General features: G+C 40.6%; 1 protein-coding gene across 7 annotated transcripts in view; it reads right to left on the minus strand.

The window, feature by feature from the left end:
- Positions 1-8,802, minus strand: part of ICA1 (islet cell autoantigen 1) — a 149,391-nt gene extending 140,589 nt beyond the window's left edge. For 4 of the 7 annotated variants that reach the window (XM_047752364.1, XM_047752361.1, XM_047752362.1 and 1 more), the window contains exon 1: positions 8,330-8,494. The gene's annotated coding sequence lies outside the window, so the exon portion shown is untranslated. Of the gene's footprint in view, positions 1-1,121; positions 1,142-8,329; positions 8,495-8,680 lie in introns of those variants that run through there. The other 3 variants (XM_047752363.1, XM_047752359.1, XM_047752360.1) reach the window with 2 other exon arrangements.
- Between the last annotated feature and the right edge of the window lie 11,753 nt (positions 8,803-20,555).

Here is a 20,555-nt window from a genome sequence, read left to right on the forward strand (position 1 = left end):
ACTACCATTAGACCAGCGAAAGTGAGGACAGTCAATCACTCTATCTACATAAATACACACACATAGGTGCATGTATATATAAATACTTACAAATATAAAATGTATACATATATTTATAAATTAAATATACATGGTTCATATATAAATACATGGTTAATAATATCACAAGTGTGAAGGAAGAAAAAAATTAATGTTGTGATCACAACTCTATGAAATTACATATAAGCATAATGTCAACAATCAGAACAATTTGGGAGACACTAAGGATTACAAAGTTCTCTTTCTTTAAGGCAAAATTCATAATTTAAAGAGATGATCAAGTCATCTTTTATTCCTCCACAGGATTACTTAGAGACAGGAGAGAACATTCGGTCCAAGCTTGGCCTTTCACAGATGAGCCAACGGAGGCCCAGGACTGAAGAAGATTTCCCAAGGCACAGAGTAAGCCTCTTTCATTAGTTTAAAATTACTGAAATACACAGACACCAATATGTGGTTTATAAAATGTCCATGCTGTGCACAGATCCTGTAAACAAACCAATACAGCTCCTTTCTCTGGAAGTGGCATGGATTCAAGGACTTTCCTTGATAAAGTAGAGGCCACTAAATCATACTGGAGTTTGGACTAACTTAATGGCAAGGGATGGAGGCAACCCAGGCAGGGGAGGGAGATGCTAGAGGAGGACTTAAAAATAAAAGCAGCAAAGGGAAGCAGACAGAAAGAGCAAGCTCTGTATTTTCATGTACCTCAACTAACAGAACCACCTTTGCCTATATAGGGTCATCTAATTGGTCTTAACTGAGAACTAATAAAAGACCCTTTTTCTAGGTTCTTGATACTTTCTTAAGGAAGAGGTATATAGGGATTAATAGTGGCAATAGTGCTGCTATTATTAATGGTGAATTAATTATTAATAATTATTAAGAACAAATAAAGCACAAAACTGGTTACTTTGATGGGAATCAGGAAAGACAGGACTATTGGGCATATAACTGGTAGGGCAGGTAGAACAACCAGGATGTAGCCCAATGGCACAGAGCTTCAAGTCAGGAGTGCAGGGAAGAAAGAAGCAGGAAGCAGAAAGAGGGTGTGGTTTGGCACCAATGCAAAGTTTACCTACTTCACAAGGATGCCCACACTGCCTATGCCAATGCTGAGGAAAGAGCCCTGGATACAAAGACACTCAACTCCTGGCTTTCGGAGAGCAGCAGGTAGAAGGAACCTCCCAAGGATGATGATGACCAGCCTTCCTCCTCAGGCTCTTGGAATCATGGCCCTTGCTGGGCTCCTTCTCTCATGGCTTCCACTTATTGTGCACCACTACTCATTTCTTCGGAATCATCCAGCACACGACTATAAACCACTGCTGAAGGTCCAGGTCTTACCCTCTTGCTTTCCCACCTTAGTCCATCTATTATTCCTTCTCTTTCAAGTTAAATCAACCTCCATTTCCACCCTCAATCCATACTCTTCAACCCCTTTCTTCAGTTACCATCTTCTCCCTTCTCTTCTCAGAGTTCTCAGCCCACACAATGTGGTTTCTTTCTCCACAATATCAGAGAAAGTTTTCCAACTCAGATCCTCCTCTCACTTGACCTTTGGCTAAGCTCCCCTTCTTTGATTTCTCAGGAAACACTCTCTATTCTTTTGCATCTTTTCAGCTTTCTCTGTTAGCCCCTCTCCCTTTGTAACCACATCTTGAATATCAAGTGATATACAAGATTCCAACCTGTGTTGTCTTCTGTTATACTTTACGTGCTCTCTCTAGATGATTTAGTTCACTTCTTTGGCTTCAACAACAGCTGTATGGCAATGACTTCCCAGATTAAACCCTCTCCAGAGACTACAGTGGGGGTATCAAAATGTGGATCTGTGCTCCGGAGAGGTGAAGCTCCATCTCACTATGGTCATCTTGATGTGGATATCTGATAGGCACTTCAATTTCAGCACATCTAAAACTAAAATTCTTTCTCTCCATCTCCACCCTTCCAAGTTTTCTTCTTCTTAGGGTCCCTATGTGGTAATTACCAGCACAAAATCTACTGAGTAGCTCAACTTGGAAACTTGGCTTCTCTCTCTCAGCTTTTGCAGCTGTTCTCCAAGTTCTCTCCATTCGACCTCCTAAAACATCTTCTCCTTTCTGTATGCACAGCCATGATTTGGTCTAGGCCTTCAGAAGAAAACTATCCCTGTATGTGCCCACTTCAGTCTTTTACACCATGGTCTGAACTATTTCTATAATATGCAAATCTAATCATACCCCCCATCTACGTAAAATGCTTTAACTGCATTTCCTTGCCACTAGAGAAATTCCAAACTTGGTGTGTGTGGGGGGGAAACCCAGTTCCTTCAAATTCTGGGCCCCCTTCCTCAAATTTTACTATACCTCACACAGAACTATTCCTTCTGGTCATTTCAGAATGCTCAAGCTTTCCTGAATACACTTTGTTACTGTAAGGCTTTGCAAAGTTTCCCTCCATTTGCAATGACCTCCCTTCCTTTCTCCAATTGGCCAGCTTACACCTTACTTCAAGAGTCTCTTCAAATGTCACCTCCTCAATGAAGTCTTCCCAAACCCAACAGCTGCCCTCTCACCGCCAGGGGCCTCCTACTCCTGTCCCCTCCACTGAAGCATTAACTACCCCACAATGATGCTGGTGGTACCCTGCATGCCCATCACCCTCCTGCAATGAGCTGATTACATGTGCATCCCCTGCCCCAGGCTGGAAGTCACTTGACTGCAGGGCCCCTAACTGGCTCATTTTTGCCTCCTTACACCAAGCGCAGTACATCAAACACAGTAGGCCTTCAGCAGATATGTCCTGGACAAAGGGCAATAATTATGTGCTACCATTTACAAGAGACTTTATACGTGTGAAGCACTTAACACCATTATCCCCATACCACCAGAAAGGGACACAAACCCATTATGAAAAAACAAAACAATCAAAAAAAGCTTATAAAGGTGAAGTCATTTGCCCAAAGTCAACAACTAGTAAAATCAAGTCCACTTTTAACTCCTGAGCTCCTGTTTTTAAGCACTCCACTCTACACATGGACCAAAGATACTGAATAATAAGCCTGGTTTCTGTTAAAAACAACAACAACAACAACAATACCCTCTCCTAATCACAGGCTTAAGTGCTGTGTTAGTCCCAAATCCATTACCACCACGGCGCTTGGACACAACAAAACCTTGCTAAGAGACTAATGGCAACTATCAAGGTTTCTACTAGTAAGAAGTGGGGCATTATTTGTCACAAATAGCTCCTTGGTCCCTGGCTTAGGATGCACTGCCCCAGAAACAGGCAGAGAAGGATGGATTTCCCTTAAGTACCATTATGTTTCAGACATTGGAGACCATGCCCTATTCTGGGAACAGAGAAGTGGGTATGAGAGATCATGATGATGGTAAGTAATGGGTTTTAATAGGATGAATTTTAATGTGTGCTCTGGGAAAGTAGCTGCTGTATTTTATAGTCACTCCTTGTACAAATACTCTCGCCACAGAATGAGAGCACCTTTCCACTCTCGAGTCTAGATGTTTGAGTTATCAATATATGACTATCTAGTTATTGAGTAGTCCACTGCTGAATACACACACCTCATGATTCTCACCTCGCAGTACTGCACTGCATTCAGTTGTCTTTTTCAGTGACCCTCTTTTATTATTTTATTCTGGCCACACTCTGCATGAAGAAGCTCCCAGACCAGAGATTGAACCCACACCACAGCAGTGACCCAAGCCACTACAGTGACAAGGACAGATCCTTAACCAGCTATGCCACAAGAAAACTCCCAGTCACCCTCTTTTAATTCTATGTATTTTCTGTTAAATGTATTTTAAAGTTGACCTTTTTAATTTACTCTAATTCTAAAGACTTTTTAATATCAGTCCCCTATTTTCTACTACTACCTCCTCTACCTGTCTACAACTATCCAGGACATAACTGAAATCAGTCAATTACCCTTACCCCAACTCACAGGTGATGAAACTTGCCCAAGGTCACTCAGCTAGTAAGGGACACACATGCACACTGGGCTCCAGGCATGGGGACCAACTACTTGCCAGTTTTCTCTCCCTTTGTACACCTGGGTTCTGGATTGGCAACTCCTGTCTCTCTATTCCTGATGTTTTGTGACCTGCAAAATTCCTATTGGTTCTTTAAGGCTCCTCTCAAGGGTCACGTCCTTCTCTGGTTTTCTCTCTATTCTCTCCCCCATATCATTGGGTAGCTCTGCCCTGAGCTTCGTCCTCTCCCTGCTTTTGCTGAAATATAATTGTCCTCCATCTCTCTGTCTCTCTCACTAGGCTGGGGGCTCCCCCAAAGCAGGGTATGGTCTGCATCTTGCCTTGGGATACGCAGTACTAGAATGGTGCTTGGCACATAGCATGCACACAACAAATGCTAGCTGAAAACTGAGTATTAACCCCACCTTTCTGATTGGGCCAAAGGACTGATGAATGATTTCGTCTGATTCCGTGGGAGAGACCTCTCATCATGAACAATACCATTTTCTCAGATTTTCATGAACTCTTTCCCTCTCACCAGGTTTACATCTGGACAAGTAGTTACCACTAGCTGAAGAACTAACACTTCTCAGACACTGAGAGGAGTGCTTCGTGCACAGCATCCTCATCCTGACAAAACTGCCCAGCAGACATCATCCCCATTTTATGGATGAGGCTCAAAATCAGTTACTTGTCCTCAGTCATTGACCTAGAGTCACATCGATGGAAAACTCTGTTTTAAAAGCATGTATAAAATGTATTATATACAGTCATCCCTAACCTGGATTCATTACTAATTGAAATTACTTACACATACACAGTGCATTAATTTGGGTGCTAGAGTAGTAAAAGCAGAGTCAACTAGCATTTAGAAACCTTCCAGGCAGTTCTATCAAATGCATTATCCAGGGTAAATCATACCTGCACTCCTAATTTTCTTAGCAGATAGATAGGGATTATAATACCTACTTAACCTCAAAGGGAGATAAATATCAAAGACCATGTTTGCCAAAATGCTTTGTTAAAGAGGGCAGAGGCCCAACTTAGAGCACCAAACTTGATAAAGAGTTGGATACAGTATTTCTCAATGAATAGTGGTAGAACCCTGGGCATAGAGCCACCTGAAATGTTAACAACAGTTAGGAGAAGCCAGACTGGGAATCCCCATTTAACAAGCCCTCAAAAAATTCTATCAAACACAAAAGCTTGATAAATATCAGGTTAGGACAATGCTTCTCAAACTTTAATATACATTATGCATCACTTGGGGATCTTGTTGAACTGCAGATTCTTATTCAAAGGGAAGGTGAGAGTGGGTTGAGATTCTGTAGGTCCAACAAGCTCTCAAGACAAGCCAATGTTGGTGGTCTAGGAATCACATTTGAGTGGCAGGGGTTGGGAAGATCTACCCCCACTGGAACAAATTAGCTCTGCTTTGTTCCTGGCATACAGATTGCCTTCCCCACTTCAAGGAGGTTTCCAGAAAGCTCAAGCTCTGGTGCTGATATAAAATCACTTGAACTCCTCAAAACTAACTGGAACACATTCTCTATCACAGGGGAAAAAAGTAGCATCCTTTTAAGATCCAGGTAGGATATATGTTTAGCATGTGAAAGAATAATTTACTGCTACTATTTGAGTCCTTTATTTACTATGAAAAGCACATATATACACCTATCTATCTATCTACCTATCTATCTATCAAATCCCCACCACAACCCCACAAGGTGGCTATTCCTCTACAGTTAAGGAAATGATGGCACAGAGCACTTAAGTGAATGTGCTCAAAGTCACACGGCTAGCTAGCTGTTGCAGCTAGGGTTCCATTCCTGCTTCAATGGGATCCCATACCTGCATGCCCTCTGCACTTCCTCCATGGCACTAGGTAGTCTGATATTCTGATTGTGGCATAAAATGTCACTGCTTTGGGGAAAAATGTTTCTCCAAATACTTCTATCACTATTTGAGTTAAAAGCTCTACTGAGGCAGATTCTGGTTGGGGGTGAGAATGGGAATGAGGTTAATTAATGTTCTATGTTGCCTCATGGACAAAAACATACAGACAGCATTCCCATAAGGCTGATAGTGCAGATGGAGTAAAAAGGACATTAGTGGCCACTGCACTGATCCTAAATGGTGCCCCTACCCCTCAGGCTTCTGGCTGTGGGGCTCAACAAATAAAAAGGAAAAATTCTCCTGATGCTAGAGGCTATTAACTTCACCTTTTTTCATATGTGGTTTCCGTAACTTTCAAGTTCACACCAGTGCAGGTTTACCCTGTCATGTCATTTCACAGTTGCTACACTTTTCTTCCTCTGATCAAACTTCCTACACTTGAAAAAAATGTACTGTTTAGTCAAATACACTGAAAATGCAGCAATTTTTGAAGGTTGTCTTTAGAGTAACTAAATTTTCTATATTTTTCATAAAGTTAACATGGAGAGAAATGCATGGCAATAAAGATACTCAGAGAAAATGGTTGGACAGATACACAGGCATACCGAATGAAGGAAAGATTGAAATAAACTTCCAAATAAAAAAAATTTTTTTAAAAGCTATAATAATAATAAATAAAATATAAACTTCCCAGGTATTGACCATCTAGTGTCCTTAGCATTTAATGCCCCAAGAATGCAGTATCCAAGATTTTTTTAACCTTGAGTGTCTCTACCATTACAATTAATACCCAATAGATTAACTGTTGTTTCTACAGATTTGTCTTTAATAACAAGCCCACTCTTTACCTATATAAAGAGTTGCAAAAAAGATGTAATTAGAAAGCTATATCTCCTTGATTTAAAAATATACACAGCTAAAAATCAAACAATCATAATTGAACTACTAAAGATTATAAACTGATTTTGCCTCTATGGTATTCTCTACACATGATGTTTCAAAAATAAAGACTAAAACCTAAAAACCAAAAGAAAACACACACAACCAAACAAAACTGGTTTAAAAACTCACTTCAAAGTATGTTTAGAATGTGTGTGTTTTAAATAGAAGGTAAGGAACTGAGTCAGGAGCACTGATTTCAAACTAGTAAGTATTTCCTATTCCATTCCCCCACCCCTAAGCAACAGTTCAGATCTCAGAAAAACTAAAGGTCCACAGAAGCCGAGTTGATATTTTTCCGGCTACGCTTTACTGAAATGTTTGTACTCGAACATGTTTGCAATGAGTCATAATTTATAGGACCTTTATGGCCAATGCCTTATGTGCCTTTCTCCTTACATTCAATATCGTTTTCAAACCAGCTGGTGGTATATTTTCCAGGTCCCGATAATTTTCATAAAGTTACCAGATCTCAGTTACTAAGGCTGCCACCCAGCACCGTTTCTCGAGATAATTTTTATGGTGTCTAAACAGAAGAGAACCTGGTTCCCTTTCTAAATCAGAACTCTCCCCAACCTTCGCCAAGGAAAAGGAGCAGTATTTTTAAGACACCCCCACCGAAGGGAACCTGAGGGGCCTTGGGGGCACGCCAAGTAAAAAGGCAACAGGAAAGGTTAATGGGGAATGCTCTGGGCAAAGGCAGACGCTCTGGGCAAAGGCAGACGTAATAACAGGATATGTTCGTTTCTAGAGGAAGCAGGAGCTGCGATAGCCGAGAGACAGGAAAGGCGGTGTCAGCAGCACCCAAAGGAAACCAGCGCGCAAGGGTTTGCAGGGACCTGGCCTTCTTGAGGACCCTCGCTCCAGTCGGGTCCGAGGCTTGTGGGCACCTCGCCTGCGGGAGACCAAGCTCAGGCCTCTTGGTACTTAGCGGTTATAACAGAGGTACTATTTGCTCCCAGCTACCACCGCCAAAGGTGGGCAATGGGGAGAAGAGAAAAAACAAACACCAGGGGCCGCGGCAGGTGAACTTGTCAACAAGTCAGCCCTGGACGCGAGTCCCTGCCCAGAAGGGACCTCGGGGTCCTGGGGCCGGAGGCGCTGGGAAGGCGAGACACCGCGTGGATGGGGTGGGCACACGGCGCGGGGGGAGGTGCTGCCGACGCCAGGTCCAGAGGTGGGGCAGGAGCCCGGAACATCTCCCTCTCGCTCCCCCGGGGCTGACGCGCGCTCTCGAGGCGCGCGCATTCTCTAGACCTTCCCAGGCCCCACAGCGGAGGCGGGGGAGGGAAAGGGGCTGTGGCGGTTCCTCCACGGGTATGGGGGCAGGAGGAGGCGACCTGCCTGTCACCCGAAGCCAGCGGAGGATAGAGCGGGCAGCCCCAGGCTGGCGCCCCCGACCGCCCCGGCTGTCAGGCTTCACCCGCTGCAGCCTGCAGCCCGCCCGGCTCGCCCCCACCCCGGACCCAGAGGATAGGTACCTCGGAACCCTGGCCCCCAGGAGCCTCCCTGCCGCGATCCGAGCGTCCCTCCTGCTCCCTCATCCGACGTCAGCGTCAGCTGAAGGCGAGGGAAGGGGGCGGGAGGAGCAGGAACCGGCCCTTCCTGCGGCGGTCGCCGCCAGCCGGAATAGCAGCCGGCGGAACCCGTGCGCACCGCAGCGCAGCGCAGCGGCCGGGGGGGAGCGGGCGCCCTCTCATCCGCGCTAGCGCCTGGGGCTGAGTCCTTACCGTCGTCTCCCCTCCCTACTTCTCCCCTCCGAAGACGCCTGTCAGGCGACCCCTTCCAGCAGGACCCCGGGACCCAGAAGAGGGAGGGGGTGATGGCCTCACCTTGTTTGGGGCGGGTCCGGGTTTGGGGGAGTAAGTCTCCCTATCTCTATTCCCTGGGGTCTTTCCTTGAACCCCATCTCCTGGGGTATCCCGGCCCAGATCTACCTCCCGGGGTGACGCCGCCCCTGCTCTCCTGCAGGTGTTCCACGTGTCCATAGCGTTTGCGTCATAATGACCTGACCGGCAGGTGGGAGCAATAATGAACGCCCCAGGGTTCCCTCTTTGCTGTGCTTAGTGTGTGCTACTTGCTTCCACTATGGATTTCTGTGGCTTTAGGGGAGAGGAGACTTCATGATTTCAATGCCAAGAAAAGTTGGTGAGGCCTGGACCTAGGTATCAAGTTTGAGCTTAAAGGAAAAAGTTTCTGTGAAAAAAACAAGTGTGTATTTATATATATTTTTAATTCCCATGTTTTCATACATCTTTTATACTTGTTATTGATGCTTAAAGTGGTTTCATCTTCTCTTATTCTTTGTCATCAGTTAAGAACCAAACCGTGTTTTTTGAGTAGCCGTGCAGTGATCTCGTGAAGAAAAGGTGTTGGAATAGTTGCCTCCTAAAATCATCTTTGCTGAAAAGCAGTCCCAATGTGCTATGACTCATCCTTGATTATGTTATATATTTATTTTAAAAGTTCATTGAATAGTCACTGCTTGAAACAACAGGGTGGAATGAAAGATGATTATTGAGTAATGAGGCAAAAAAGTTTGAAATCCACAGCTGACATGGATGAGCTGCTGTTGCTTCCAGGCCTATGCTGTATACTTTATGTTTAATCCTTATAGCAACCCAATACTGTAGATAGAGTATTATCCCTATTTTGCAGGTGAAAACACCGCCCAGACTGTCATGAACACATTCAGCCAGTAGGATGTTGAGCAGAATTTGAATGCAGGGTTGTCTGAACCAAGGGGTTTAGTTTAATCTCGAGATAGAAAGATGTCTGGCGAAGATGGATAGAGAAAAAGTATAGGAGAATATGTAGTGCGTTTTTGTTTGTTTGTTTGTTGTTTGTTTGTTTTTGTATTTTTAGGGCCACACCCTCAGCATATGGAGGTTCCCAGGCTAGGGGTCTAATTGGAGCTATAGCTGCCAGCCTCCACCACAGCCACAGCAACAGAGGATCCAAGCCATGTCTGCGACCTACACCACAGCTCATGGCAACGCTGGATTCTTAACCCACTGAGCAAGGCCAGGGATCGAACCTGCAACCTCATGGTTCCTAGTAGAATTTGTTTCTGCTGAGCCACAACAGGAACTCCCCAGATGTTGATGTTTTAATAGAAAGCTAAAAAGATGTTACAGCTCCAGAAATTTATATAACTTTTAAAGTTGACATTATTCTTTGGGGCTTCTGTTTATCACAGGTAGATTTGAGCCTTTCTTAGTAGGACACAAAATATGGAGCTGAGCAAATATCAAGTCCTTAAATATTTATGAATAAACAAATACGGAATGAATAGGATCTACAAAATGACAACACAAGCCAAATGATTATCCTGTTCGTAAGAACAAGAGGAAAAAAATCCTTTTAAAGTGAGAAAAAAGTTTTCCTTGCAAAAGAAAGATGATTAAGATATTTTGTTTTTAAATATTTGATTCCAAGAACCATTAACTTATGAATAAAAACCTAGTTTAGGGAGTTTAAAACAGATTATTTTTTAACAGAATGCAGGGTTATTTCTAACACAGTAGGTTCTCAATAAATGGCTGAATGTATCAATCAGTTAATCAAAGCACTGAGAGAGAAACAGATCACAAACTTTCCTGACTCTGATGTTCTCCTTTCCAAGAGTGGTGTTTTACTAGTTACATGAAAACGTATTAGAAACCCTGTTTATCAAAGGTTAACTTTGTGGCAGATACTTTCTTTAATGAGCCAATTCTAGACATCTAGGGCCAGTAGAATGGCAGATTGCTTATGTGTCAAAGTATCTCTTCAAAATACTGATAGCTGGAACACAAGCACTGGGAGAAATGAACAAGAAAGCTGATTTATGGAACGAATTATTCAGGTTTCCCTTCATCTTACAAAAGGTCAAGGTGGAAACCTAGGCAGTGAACTAATAGTGGCTTCTAAGACAAGGTCCAAAAGTGAATAGACTTGTGATACTATATGCCGCATTAAAACTCCTAGAGTTTATGATAAAGCTTTAAATGACTTTTCATCATTCTTCATGTAGTCCTAACATTTAGGATATTTGAGGAAGGAAATAATAAACTGGTGCATCACCACAATGTGTGCCTTTCCTTCGCAATTAAAGAATTGCTCCATCTCTAACGCTTCCATCTCTAACGCTTCCATTGTTTCCTGTTATCAAGTTGTTTGAATCTTGCACCCATAAGGTGCCAGTGAGAACTGGAAACAGTTTCTAAGAAAAGAATGGCTATTGAATGCTGGAATCTGAAATTGAGAAAGAAATAATGTGCATTTTCCAGTGTAATACGATCACAAACTTTTCCACAGGAAATGTCCTCATGTATTCAATGATTTTTTTTTTTTTGAGGGCTTCCCAGGTTCCAGAACCACCTGAATTAAGAACTGTGTTAGGCTGTCATTAACAGAGACCCAGAATAGCAGTGGATTAAAAGAGATAGAGGTTTTTCTTCTCTTACTTAAAAGGAATTGGAAAGTAGGCTGTTGGTGGCTATACCATGGCTTCCACTAGGGCTTCAGGGTCTTGCCATCCTCTCCTTCCATTTCACCATCTTAGCAAAGGAATATTTTTTAAAGGTAAATCCAAATGAGAATGTGGAGAAACAGGACCTTCATACATTGTGGAAATGTAAAAGGTTGCAGCCACTCTGAAAAATGGTTTGGCAGTTCCTATGATTAACCTATAGGTACTGTATGACCAGCAATTCCACTCTACATATATGTCCAAGAGAAATAAAGACCTATGTCCACAAAAAAATAAAAACTTGCACATATAGCAGCATTATTGAAAATAGTCAAGGAGTTCCCTTCGTGGCTCCAAGGAAAACTATCCATGACTAGTATCCGTGAGAACACAGGTTAGATCTCTGGCCTTGCTCAGAGGGTTAAGGATCTGGCATTGCTGTGAGCTGTGGTGTAGGTCGCAGACGTGTCTTGGATACTGGGTTGCTGTGTCTGGGCATAGGCAGGCAGCTACAGCCCAGATTCGACCCCTAGCCTGGGAACTCTCATATGCTGTGGGTGTGGCCCTAAAAAGACAAATGAACAAACAAACTAGTCAAAAGGTGGAACAATCCAATTGTCTATCAGTAGATGAATGGATTAAAAAGTGTAGTGCAATGGAATGATATTGGGCTATGAAAAGGACTGATATACTGATATATGCTGCAACTTGGATGAACCTTGAAAATATATGCCAAGTGAAAAGTGTCAGCCACAAAAGTCTATGTATTATATGACTGACTATTTGTATGAAAGTCTAGGATAGGGAAATCTATAGAGACTGGAGGTAAATTGATTAGGGCTGGAGAGACACATATACATGCATATAAATGGACTTAATAATATATTTTTAATGTTCTGAATGCTTTTTTAATAAATAATATATTTTTAATGTTCTGAATACTTTTTGTTTTGTTTTGTTTTGTCTTGTCTTTTTAGGGCCACACCTGAGGCATATGGAAATTCCCAGGCTAGGGTTTGAATCAGAGCTGTAGCCACTGGCCTACACCACAGCCACAGCAATGCTGGATCTGTAATCCACTGAGCAAGGCCAGGGATCAAACCTAAGTCCTCATGGATACTAGTTGGGTTCCTTAGCCCCTGAGCCACAACCCGAACTCCCTGAATGCTTCTTATGCTCTCAGCCAATAAGAGCAAGTGAGGCAGAAAGCTGTTATTCCCTTTGGTGAATGGGAACCATAATGCAAATATGTGCTCTGCTGTTCATCCAGACAGATATTTTTAGTTTTCTACAGCTCAGAAATCCTTTTATTTTGTGACTCATCTTTGACGGAATCATCTATACTCAGGGTACCTGTCCTAGAGTAAGATGCTAAGATAGAACTTGATATTATTATTATCAATCTGTTTAATAAGATCTACATATAAATCTGTCCAAGTTCATCTTGTTAATAAGAAAAATGCCTTTTCTTCAGAGTTACTAGAGGATTAAAATTATATCATCTGTGAGTAAATTTAGAAAAAAAATTTAAAAATTATTATTCAATTTCCTGCCAGATTTCTACTGGTTACAGAAATTTAAAGAAGAGTTAAGCTAAAATTTGTTGGCAAAAATAAAGTTATTTATTCTCTATATTGTGTTATACAGAAATAAGATGTACTCAAGAACATGTACTAAAGATCTTGACCAATTTTGGTTTAATTCTAGTAATCAGTTGTGCTCTCTAAATAGCAAAACAAAGCTTCTATTATAGTCTCAGCAGATTTAGTTATATCCTTAAGCAAACTTGTGTGCTTGTGTGAAAATAGAACAAATGTTTAATTAATAGAATTAACTTTTGGTGATTAAAATTAACTTCCTTTCCCTTCCAAATTAAGGCTACCATGAAGAGGCTTATTTTACACTGAGGAGAGAGGTAATTATTTTCATTGCCACACTAGCTTAGACTTCTGTATAAATAATGCAGCACCTGCCCCCCCCCCATTTCCAGAATCATTCGTTGGAACTTCTGCAAGAAAAATGCTGGTGATGGCATCAAAAAGGGGTATCTCATTCACTGTAGGTGGAGAATTTTGTTTTGTCATGTGGCATCCAATATAATCCTTGTTGTGACTAGGAACTGTACTGGGTTTGGGGCAAAGCTTAGCCTAGAATTCATAACAGTGCCTTAGTCTTGGCAGACTTAGGGCTAATGACCCCCTCAAAGGGTCACTGTCCTGTAAGGAGCAGGACTTAACTGAAAGATGAGGATGGAACTCTCTAGATCTTTGGTATCTTCCTTTCTCTGTGCAGAGGAACAGTTTAGAAGAATAACTAAGAACTCAAGGGCAGATAGTAAAGGTAATTCAGGTGAAGCATGGGCCAAACATTTGGTTTAATGTGGAATAAGAGGCTGAATTAAGACTATAACCCATATTTCCTAATTCATAACCAGATGCAGTTTTCCTTTTCTAATTTTAACTCCATCACTAACTTGCTTTGGCAGAGACTGTTAATCATCTCTAAGTATTTATTCTCTTTTTTTTCTACAGTAATACAAATTTCAGCTGAGCACCTTTTGCCCAGCTGAAGGCTTTATTTTCTAGCTCCCTTTATAGCAAGGTGTGGCCATGTGACCAGGTTCTGGCCAATAGGATGTGACTGGAAAACATATGTGTAACTTTTGGGTCATGCCTTCAAAAGAAACACAGCCTCATGTTTGCCTTTCCCTTTTCCCACTTGTTCTGGCACCTTTGGACATGCAGGTGAAGAGCAATACTTTGAGGATGACAAGGAGCCTGGATCCATGTTACCTAAACTGCTGTACTGCCCTCATCCTCCTGAGTGGATTGTTTTATGAAAAGGAAATAGTTCAGTATTTTTTAAGCCATTGTATTTTGGGATATTAAAGACCAGACATTATCCTAATTAATCCATCTTCTTTTTGATGTTGGATCGTAGCTCCATATCACATGAAATCAATATTCTTTTTTTTTTTCAGATTCATTTCCATACAGACCATCAAAGACTGTTGAGTAGAGTTCTCTGTGCTATTTGGCAGTTTCCTGTTGGCCACTTATTCCATATGCCAATCCCAAACCCCCAATCCATCCTTCCCCACCTCCCGCTGTCCCCTTTGGTAACTGTAAGTTTGTTTTCATAGTCTCTGAGTCTGTTTCTGTTGTGCATATATGTCCATTTGTATCTTTTTTTTTTTGGATTCCACATATAAGTGATATCATATGATATTTGTCTTTCACTAACTTCACTTAGTATGCTAATCCCTAGATCCATTCATGTTGCTGCAAATGGCATTATTTCATTCTTTTTATGGTTGGGTAATATTCCATTGTATATATGCACCACATCTTTATCCATTTCTCTCTCAATGGATATTTATGTTACTTCCATGTCTTGGCTATTGTAAATAGTGCTGCAATGAACAGTGGGATGCAGGTATCTTTTTGAATAATGATTTCTCCAGATAGGGGCTCAGGAGTTGGATTGCTGGATCATATAGTAGTTTCTAAAAGAGTGGTTTTCAATCTGAGTCACAGGACTATGACAGTCTTTGGTATTAATATAAAGGATAATGGTATTTGAATCCCAAACAGGTAGCGTCTGCAGACAAAACACCTGCTTGACAAAGATTACAATTTTGAAATCCATACAATGGGATTATAAAGCAAAATTTATTTAAAATAATTATTGAATTTCTTGAGATGGAGGTATGTTGGTGATAAATCTTTTAACTTTGTACATCTGAAAAATTCTATTTTGCTTTTTAATATTTTTCACTGGTAAGTCTAGGTTGATTTTTTCCAATGGAATTGTTGGAGAGGAACAAAGAAGGATAAGGAACACAGTTGAAGAACTGACATTACCTAATTTCAAGACTTACTATAAAGCTATACTTATCAAGGCAAAGTGGTACTGGCAGATCAATGCAACAAAGTCCAGAAATAGACACTTGCAGTTTAGTTAATCTGATCTTTGATAGTGTAATAAAGACAATTTATGGAGAGGGTATAGCCTTTTTTTGACAAATAGTGCTAGAACAATTGGACATGTACATACCAAAAATCACATCTAAATTCAGAGACTTTATACCTTTGCAAAAATTAACTCAAAATGGATCATAGATCTAAATATAAAACAGAAACTATACAATTACTTTATAAATCTTACAAATCTGACAACTGACAACACAGAAATACAAAGGATAATAATACTGCAGGGAATTCCTGTTGTGGTGCAGCAGAAATGAAACCTTGAGGATGTGGGTTCAATCCCTGGCCTTGCTTGGTGGTCAGAGACCCAGCCTTGCCATGAGCTTTGGTTTAGGTCGAGAATGTGGCATAGATCCCACGTTGCTCTGGCTGTGGTATAGGCTGGCAGTTGTAGCTCCAGTACAACCCCTAACTTGGAAACTTCCATATACCAAGGGTGCACCCCCAAAAAAGCAAAAAAAAAAAAAAGAGGGGACTACTGCAAGCAACTACGTGCCAATAAAATGGACAACCTAGAAGAAATGGACAAATTCTTAGAAAGGTACAAGCTTCCAAGACTGAACCAGGAAGAAATAGAAACTATGAATAGACCAATCACAAGTTCTGAAATTGAAACTGTGATTGAAAAACTTCTATAAAACAAAAGTCCAGGACTAGATGGCTTCAAGGAGAATTCTATCAAACATTCAGAATGAGTTAACTGTTCAAAAAATTAGAGGAAGGAATACTCCTAAACTCATTCTATGAGGCCACAATCACCCTGATACCAAAACCAGACAAAGATACCACAAAAAAAGAAAATTATAGGTTGATATCACTGAAGAATATAGATGCAAAAATCCTCAACAAAATAATGGCAACCAATACAATACATTAAAAGAGAATTTGTACCTTTTGATCCAACTTCCCCTCTTCCCATCCTTTGCCCATGATAACTGCAAGTCTGATTCCTCTTTCTATGAGCTTAGTGGATTTTGGTTTTTGGCTTTTTTAGATTCCACTTGTAAGTGAAATCATGTAGTATTTGTCTTTCTCTGCCTGACTTATTGCACTTAGCATAATGCTGCCAAGGTCCATCCATGTTGTTGAAAATGGTAGGATTTCCTTGTTTTTATGGCTGAATAATATTAATATATATTAAATATGTTATATAAATCATAGTTTTTTATCCATGTATTAACTGATGGACACTTTAGGTTAGAAACAAAAATTTTACACACCCTGTGGAGGACAGTTTGGCAATGCATAAAAAATGTTAATTGTGCATGCCTGTGACTTCACATTTCCACTTTTAGAATATTTTCCCATGGAGATAATTAGGTGGGTTTACAAAAGTGGATGTTCAAAGATGAGTGTCACAATACTGTTTAGAACATTAAAAATTTGAAAACCGTTAAATTGTCCTTTTAAAGGAAGTGTTAGTTAAATCATGGTACATTTACATACAGAATGCTGACAGCTATTAAAAAATGAGGTTAAAATGTATTTTTTTAAATGAAAGAAAATATCAGCTTGCAAAGCACCATGTGAAATATTCTATTTAAGTAAATGTTTTATACATAACATTGAAAACATAGGCTCTTATTAATAATCACTAGAACAGCTTATCATTTATTCAGTAAGAATTTATTATCTCCAACTTTCGTGACTCAACCACATTTTCCTCCCAGAGCTTTCTCTTATGTGTCCAGGCAAGCTGAAAAGCCTCAAAATTATTTTGAATTCCTTTCTAGTAGTTTACCTCATATACTCAGTTGTTTATACTTTGTTTCATTTGAAGTTTATGATCCCCTGCAAGAAACTACAGTTTCTTTTCTAGTGCCTTTTTCTACCCATTGTGCTCAATCTTATTTCCATTGTCTTTCCAAAGCTGGTTTTATCTTACCTGGAAAGTAAAATTTTCTTTCCACCTAGGATTGTATATTTCCACCAGTACTAAACCAATTTAGATTGCCACAGTATAAGTATTTTAAGTAATTGTTTTTGTACCTGCTTTGTGCTAAGAATTGTGTGTATATGTGTTGGGGAGGGTAGGTGTGGGTGTGTGATTATGTAGGTGTGGTGGGATAGAGGGGTGATGGTGTGTAAAGTAACAGAAGATGGAACTCATCCCTTAGAATTACTCTTTAAGTGTGAAGTTAATTAAACTCCATTGTGATTGCCTGGCTTCAGTCCTTGGTACAAAATCTTTCAAAGGCCTCATCAAAATCACATGCCTGATCGAGAAATTTAAAACCTTTATCAGTCCTAATTTGCCTTGCTCATCTTCCAACATTGATTTCTACATGCCCTCTCTTGTTCATCATCCCTCACATTCACCCCCCTCTCCCTTGACTTATTCCTGCAAGAATGATCACTGTCTCCAACTGCCAAGGCCAAACCTTCACTGAAGGTGTCCTTCAACTCCAAGTTTAGGGTACCCCTGTACCTCCTGGCCCTTCTCTTATCGTGATCATAACTGCTGCCAAGTTTTCTGTATCTCCCAAATGCTTGTAAGAGTTTTTGTGAAAGCTTCCTGAAGCAATCTTAAATGAAAATTTCCTCAATTAAGGAAAAAAAAGGACTACTTGACTTGTAACCCATAGCCAGTTCAAACAGTTCGTATTTTCCGCAAGAGATATACATGGGTGACTAGGTCTTTGAGGGCAAGGACTTGGACTTCATTTTGTGTGTCCTCTCTACAACTACCAGGGTGCTTTAGATATATAATCTTAGGTGTTTTGTGGAAAATGTTGAATTCATGTAGTTTGTTTACAACCAGGTCCTCTGAGGGTGGGTGTCAGTTATTTCCCTTAGCTTTGTGTTGGTAAAGTCTCTCCCTTAATTCTTAGCCATTTTTAAAACCTGACCTTGAGGAGTTTGCATTGTGGCTCACAGGGATAAGAATCCAACATAGTGTCCATGAGGAGGCAGGTTTGATCCCTGGCCTTGCTCAGTGGGTTAACAATCTGGCGTTGCTGTAAGCTTTGGAGTAGGTTGCAGATGAAGCTCAGATCTAGAACTGCTGTGGCTGTGGTGTAGGTCGGCAGGTACAGCTCTGATTCAACCTCTAGCCTGGGAACTTCTATATGCCACAGCTGCAGCCATTAAAAGCAAACAAACAAAAACCCCCAAACATGATTTTGACATTAAATACTCTTGTTTTATAATACTGATATGATTTGACATCCTTTGTTTTAGTTTCTCCCACTCTTATTTTATCCTAAAAATCATGTAAGCACTTGTTCTATAGACTGTACATGTGTGTCCTCCCAAATTTGTATGTTGAAGTCTAATCCAATGTGATGGTATTTTGAGGTGGAGCGTTTGGGAGGTGATTAGGTTAGGGCTCTGCCCATGTAAACAGGATTCCTGCCATCATAAAAGAGCTTTCTTTTTTTTTTTTTTTTTTGGTCTTTTTAGGGCCACAACCAGGGCATACGGAGGTTCCTAGGCTAGGGGTTGAATCAGAGCTATAGCTGCTGACCTACTCCACAGCCACTGCAATGCCAGATCCTTAACACACTGAGCGAGGCCAGGGCTCCAACCTATGTCCTCATGGATGCTAGTCAAACTCGTTTCCGCTGAGCCACGAGACAGAAACTACATAAAAGAGCTTGTTCTCTCTGTGTGAAGAAATATCTAGAGGACAACAATCTATGAACCAGAAAGCTGTCTCACACCTGACACTGAATCTGCCAGTACCTTGATCTTGGACTTCCCAGCCTCCAGAACTGTGAGAAATTTCTGTTGTTTATAAGCCAGCCAGTCTACTACAGGCTGTTACAGCTTGCCAAATAGACAAAGACAACTTGTGAAATATGCACATTCTCCAGCCTTTTTGGCCTTTTCCAAATCCACTGAATCAGAAAATTCTCTGGAAAGTCCTAAAAATCTGTATTTTTAATACCCATCCCAGGTGGTTCTTATGGCCAGAGAAATTTGGAAACTATTTTATTGAGAAACTTAATAAGCATTAGTTGAGGTTAATGGTTATCATTGATCCTTATGCTGAATAAAATTCCATGAGCACGAACTTGACGTCAGAATGCTTGAATGCCAACCTCTTTAGCTACTATCTTAGTGATTTGAGGTTAGTCCAGTGTTTCTCAAAAATGTCTGCAATTTAGAATCACAAGCTCTCTTTAAAAAAATTCCAAGGCTTGGGCCATACCGAAGACCAATTAAATCTCATTCTCTAGGGCTGTAACTTTGTCATCCACAGTTTTTGACATTCCCCAGGTGACTAATTCCAAGAGGCAAACAAACTTGGGAAACACTGGACTAAATTACCCTCTCTAAGCCTGTTTCTTCATGAGTAAAAAGTGGACAGTAACTTTCATTCTAAAATGTTACTGTAGTGTATGTGAGGATACTTTGTAAATGATAAAACTTTATATAAACCTAATTGTATTTTAGGCTTTTAAATATTTTGAATAAAAACTAACAATTGTGCAGATAATAATTTGAATATTATGTATATATTTATATATTTTTTCGATGCTTATTGTCATTCGACAGTTTAACATAGTAGATTCAGCTTGCAAAGGAACCGTCTTTCAGAAAGCTAGCCTTACAATTTACGTACATTTTTTGTTTGTTTGTTTTTGCTTTTTAGGGTTGCACCCACAACATATAGAAGTTCCCAGGCTAGAGGTTGAATCAGAGCTATAGCTGCAGGCCTATACCATAGCTCATGCTAACACAGGATCCTTAACCTGCTGAGCAAGGCCAGGGATTGAACCCACATCCTAGTCAGGACCCTTAACTGCTGAGCCACAAAGGGAACTCCCATTTCCTTCAGGTGGAAGTAGTGTATCTCTGACCCTGATGTAAAGCAGTGGTTCTCAACTCTCATACTGTATCAAAATATTCCTTGGCTGGGGTTTATCTCCAAAGATTTTGACTCAATAGGTCTGGAGTAGGACACCAGCAACTCTAACTTTATAAAGATCAAGATGTCATTCTTGCTGCAAGCCATGGTGAGTTCGCCATTGATGTCTAGCGCTTCTGTTGTATCCATACGATTTAGTCATATATGTTCTACTTTTTTCATGTCAGAAATACCTCTTCATCATGTAAAGCAGAAAACAATTTTAGAATAGTTTTTAAAATATTTTAATCCATGTGAGTGCCATTCCTTATTACCACAACCATTCAATCTATATTCTAATCCAATCTAAAAAATTTTATGTAGAATGTCCTGGCCTTCTTGATATATACTCACCCTTCCCAATGACTGTGACCACTACTGGCATTTCTAAGAAGTCAGAGCATGTGTGGTTC

The sequence above is a fragment of the Phacochoerus africanus genome, chromosome 11, assembly GCF_016906955.1.
Source record: "Phacochoerus africanus isolate WHEZ1 chromosome 11, ROS_Pafr_v1, whole genome shotgun sequence".
NCBI classification, from domain to species: domain Eukaryota; kingdom Metazoa; phylum Chordata; class Mammalia; order Artiodactyla; family Suidae; genus Phacochoerus; species Phacochoerus africanus.